The sequence below is a fragment of the Ranitomeya variabilis genome, chromosome 3 (genome assembly GCF_051348905.1).
Source record: "Ranitomeya variabilis isolate aRanVar5 chromosome 3, aRanVar5.hap1, whole genome shotgun sequence".
Taxonomy (NCBI): Eukaryota; Metazoa; Chordata; class Amphibia; order Anura; family Dendrobatidae; genus Ranitomeya; species Ranitomeya variabilis.
In genome coordinates this window covers 48,672,739-48,678,738 of record NC_135234.1, presented here as the reverse complement: position 1 = coordinate 48,678,738, position 6,000 = coordinate 48,672,739, and positions in this window count along the sequence as shown.

Sequence of the window (6,000 nt, the reverse complement as noted above, 5' to 3'; positions counted from 1 at the left end):
ACTTTATGGCAATTGCTGCCTGGGAAAATTTGTCAGCCAGCAATGCCATGAAGTGAGACTAGGGACTTTTTTTTTTACAGCGGAGGAGGAATACAGTGGCGGAAGGATCACTTCCTGCTGTCATTGTGTTCCTGGGGCTCCTGGAGAGCGGTTGCAACAGCTGTTGCTGCTGCTCTCCACGGGAGATCGTCGTGGGACACTCATGGATTTCTGTGGACAGGGAGCATATTGGTTGTTTGTTTTTTTCACATTTTTTACAGATGACACTGGCTTCGGGGATCAAAATGACAAGTAATGGTGAGTATATAATCTATGTTTAATGTACTGTATGTCTGTATGTATGTACTGTATGTATGTATGTATGCAGTATGTATGCATGTAGTATGTACATGTAGCATGTATGTAGTATGTATAGATGTATGTAGTATGTATGTATGTATGTATGTAGCATGTATGTAGTATGTATGGATGTATGCATGCAGTATGTATGTAGCATGTATGTAGTATGTATGTAGCATGTATGTATGTAGCATGTATATATGTATGTATGTAGCATGTATGTATGTAGCAGGTAGCATGTATGTAGCATGTATGTATGTATGTATGTAGCATGTATGTATGTATGTAGCATGTATGTATGTAGTATATAGCATGTATATATGTAGAATGTATGTATGTAGCATGTATGTAGCATGTATGTATGTAGTATGTAGCATTTATGTATGTAGAATGTATGTATGTAGCATGTATGTAGTATGTAGCATGTATGTATGTATACAGCATGTATGTATGTAGTATGTAGCATGTATGTATGTAGTATGTATGTATGTAGAATGTATGTATGTAGCATGTATGTATGTATGTAGCATGTATGTATGTATGTATGTAGAACGTATGTATGTAGCATGTATGTATGTAGCATGTTTGTATGTATGTAGCATGTATGTATGTATGCAGCATGTATGTATGTATGTATGTAGCATGTATGTATGTATGTAGAATGTATGTATGTAGCATGTATGAATGTATGTAGCATGTATTTATGTATGTAGCATGTATGGAGTATTTTTTTTTTCATTCAACACATTAGCCGGATGATGGGACTACTACTGTCCCATCATTGGCTAATATGTCAATCACTGTCAGTGTAGCAGGCATAGCCCGATGGGACTTGTAGTCCCATCGGACGATGCCCACACTGAGACCCCCCACGCCGCAGAGACACCCCCCACACCGCAGAGACACCCCCCACGCCCCAGAGACACCCCCACGCCGCAGAAACCCCCCCATGCCACAGAGACCCCCCCACGCCGCAGAGACCCCCCCAGCACGCCGCAGAGACACCCCCCATGCCGCAGAGACACCCCCCACGCCGCAGAGACCCCCCCACACGGAAGAGACCCCCCCACGCTGCAGAGACCCCCAGCACGCCGCAGAGACACCCCCCACGCAGCAGAGACACCCCCCCTTGCCGCACAGAGACCCCCCCACGCCGCATCGAGCCCCGACATGCCGCATAGAGCCTGGGCAGCCCAGATACAGCACCGCATAGAATTAGATCCCTGGCAGGCCCGCACAGACCCTGCCCGGACACACAGACACTCACAGTGTCCGCCCACGCACCGCCCACACTCTTCCCCCCTCCAGAACAGCATATAGAAGGACAGAAAGGGCTGATTTACGTTCCGATATTTGTGTCCCATTCACTTGTATTGGTATCGGGTATCGGTATCGGCGATATCCGATATTTTTTGGATATCGGCCGATCCAATCCGATACCGATACTTTTGAATATCGGAAGGTATCGCTCAACACTAGTAATAACCTATCTTGGTATTCATTGACGGTTTTGCCCAGAGTTTTAGAATTAAGCACATAGTTATACACCTTATTACTTCTACCCAAGTGCATGACCTTACATTTATCCCCATTAAAGCTCATTTGCCATTTATCAGCCCAAGCTTCTAGTTTACATAAATCATCCTGTAATATAAAATTGTCCTCCCCTGTATTGATTACCCTGCAGAGTTTAGTGTCATCTGCAAATATTGAAATTCTACTCTGAATGCCCCCTACAGAGTAGAATTTCAATATTTGCAGATTGTTCTTTACAAGAGCACCAAATCTCCAGGAAATTCTCATTGAATCATTTTCCTGCATCACATATGAACAGGTGTTCATCTTTCCACCCCCCTTGGGGTGAATACTGGATTTATAAATCCAATTGCAGTTAGCTCCCCCTTGTGGTGGAATTATGCAGTCATGTTTCTATTTAACGTTATGACTATGTAAGAACTGGAGATTTAAAGCTTTTTTTTTTGTTGAAAAATCCACCTCCACCTTCTAGAAAGATATGTCATAAAATAAGTCAGTATATCATTTTTCACTTTGACATGCGGTACCTCTTAATAGGGAACAGGGTCCATGCAATAGGACCCTATGATTTTTGGGTTTCCTGTTGAATTAGCAGATAAACTGCAAGAAAATGGAAAACTAACATATTTGTATAAAGAATAACAGAGAAACTTCACTTTTGTATAGGCTGGTTAAAATTAAATTAATGTTGCAAATCGCACTTGTAAGTAGACTCATAATAATTGTCAATTCAAGCTGTAGGGTTTTGCACTCACTGTGCTCGAGGAAGGCACGAGAAGCAATTTCATGAAAATGTGCCATCAGGTTTATTAAGACTGCATACACTACTCGGAACCAAGCAAAAGAATAGCCTTTTCCGGCACAAAATGAAAACACAAAGTAAAAAGTCCATATAATATAGCAGGCCCGCCCGCTCTGGTTCTTTAGGCCTTAGCACAGACCACCACACAGGAGACCAACACATCTCCAAACCCAGACACTGAATGACACACTCGGTCTCCATTTTATCTGCCAAACCACGTCCCTGAGGTGGGGATATGTGAGCAGTCATTCCCACCCATCTCATGCACAGTCAGACACAGCTATTACACAGTACACAGCAGGGGCACATTTATAAGATTATCTCAGCACAGGAACATTTTATTTAAACACATCCAATTGTGGAAATTATTATTATTATTATTATTATTATTATTATTATTATTATTATTATATATATATATTATTATTCCAAGATCTATTAATTAAAATGTAGTTTGTTCATGGTAAAATCCCTTTAAGGCCATTTTTAAAGCATAGCAGAAGTCTGAAAAAAGTCCCCAATTCAGTCTGCAGATTAAAAAAAGACCTTTAATTACACAGGAAGCGCGGTTTTGTCCGATGGGCATCTCTTGTCTTGATTCGTCATCATCTTGATCCATTCATTGTCCAATCATGCTCCTGCACATGCATGCCTCTCACTGCCCCAACTGAAGGCAGAGCACAGCACTGTCGTGCAAATGTGCCAACTTTACTTTGACCTTTCCCAGGGCAAGGGCATTATAGTACTTTGCTCCGTCCTTGTAAATTACTCCAAATGCGTCTGTGCAGGAGCATGATAGTGGATACTGGGTGGATGAAAAAGTACGTGTCATCCACATGAAGCGGGGATAGAAGACGGTGATTAAAGGAAGAAAGGAGTTGCCTGATCAAGACCAGAGATGCCATCAGACCGGAACGTGCCTTCTGTGGGTGAAATGAAAGATTTATTTTTTTTTTTAGATCTGCAGACTGGATTGGAGGAGTTTTAACAGTATTGTAGAATGCTGTAAAAGAGGTCTCAATGGCAGTGGACGTACTTTATATGTAACTCTTTTCTGAAGGATTTGGCTCATGTTTGCTTATTCGCCTATAGCCATTTATTGGCTGCATTTTAACAAATTTGCAAATATCTTATTCCTACATGAGCTTGGCCTTATGACAGGTTTCCTTTAAACTTTGCACTGGTGAGAGGTTGCTCTTTTCCATTTTAACAAATATGCATAGACCTCTACCAAACCAGAACAATGAGAACCAGCATTTCAGTAATTGTGCGACAAAATAGGGGAATATCCAGCAGCTTCAGAAAGTTACTCTATTGTAAAAAATTCCAAAAAGTAGATTTTTTTCCCATTTGTATAATTCTTTTAACACAGTAACATCGTTACAGAACGAATACATTTTTGTTAAATAGCTAAAAAGACTGAACTTGATGCTTTTACAAAGGCATAGCATGTTCTGTATAGTGCATACTGTATCACTCGTTTCATTGAAATGTTCAAATTGTGCTTATTGTAAGAAAATACCAGGAGCTTGTTCTCTGTGAATTGCTTTTCTACTGTTAAACCCAAATGATTCAATGTAATTGCTACCCTAGATCAAAGGTAAATGACTCCAAATTTATATGGGAAATAATTCTAAGATAATGATGACCTATGCCCAGGTCACTATCAGTCACTAATATCAAATCGGTGGTCCCGGCACCTCCATTGTCAGCATGTAGTACACGATATATGTTTTTTTTATTTTCCCATTTTCTAGTAAAAAGTATACAGTGGGGAAAATAAGTATTTGATACACTCTCAATTTTGCAAGTTTTCCCACCTGCAAAAAATTAAGAGGCCTGTAATTTTTATTGTAGGTACACTTCAACTGTGAGAGACACAATCTAAAAAAAATCCTGAAAATCACATTGTATGATTCCTACATATTTAATTTGCATTTTATCGTATGAAAAAAGTATTTGCTACAGTAGAAAAACAGATAGTAATATTTGGTACAGAAACCTTTGTTTGCAGTTACAGAGGTCAAATGTTTCCTGTAGTTCTTGGCCAAGTTTTCAGACACTGCAGCAGGGATTTTGGCCCACTCCTCTATCTTCTAACAACTGCGTCAACTGCTTGTCTATTGCCCATCCCAACCTTGTGCAAGTCCATAATTTTGTTCTTGGTGTCCTCTAACAGCTCTTTGGTCTTTGCCATGGTGGAGAGGTTGGTGTGTTATTGATTGATTGTATGCAGGACTTCAAACAGGTGCAATTAATACAAGTAATGAGTAGTGTTGAGCATTCCGATACTGCAAGTATAGGGTATCGGCCGATATTTGCTGTATCGGAATTCCGATACCGAGATCCGATACTTTTGTGGTATCAGGTATCGGTATCGAAACAACATTAATGTGTAAAAGAAAGAATTAAAATAAAAAATATTGCTATACTCACCGCTCTGACGCAGCCTGGACCTCACCGAGGGAACCGGCAGCGTTGTTTGCTTAAAATGCGCGCTTTTCCTTCCTTCCGTGACGTCACGGCTTCTGATTGGTCGCGTGCCGCCCATGTGGCCGCGACGCGACCAATCACAGCAAGCCGTGACGTAATTTTCAGGTCCTTCTAGGCATTCAGTATTTTAAAATTACGTTCCGGCTTTGTGATTGGTCGCGTCGCGATCACATGGGCGACGCGACCAATCACAAGCCGTGACGTCACGGGAGGCAGGAGACGCGCGCATTTTAAAATGCGCGCGTGTCCAGCCTCCCGTGACGTCACGGCTTGTGATTGGTCGCGTCGCCCATGTGGCCGCGACGCGACCAATCACAGCAAGCCGTGACGTAATTTCAGGTCCTTCAGGATTTTAAAATTACGTTCTGGCTTGTGATTGGTCGCGTCGCGGTCACATGGGCGACGCGACCAATCACAAGCCGTGACGTCACGGGAGGCTGGACACGCGCGCATTTTAAAATGCGCGCGTCTCCTGCCTCCCGTGACGTCACGGCTTGTGATTGGTCTCGTCGCCCATGTGACCGCGACGCGACCAATCACAAAGCCGGAACGTAATTTTAAAATACTGAATGCCTAGAAGGACCTGAAAATTACGTCACGGCTTGCTGTGATTGGTCGCGTCGCGGCCACATGGGCGGCACGCGACCAATCAGAAGCCGTGACGTCACGGAAGGAAGGAAAAGCGCGCATTTTAAGCAAACAACGCTGCCGGTTCCCTCGGTGAGGTGAGTATAGCAATATTTTTTATTTTAATTCTTTATTTTACACATTAATATGGTTCCCAGGGCCTGAAGGAGAGTTTCCTCTCCTTCAGACCCTGGGAACCATCA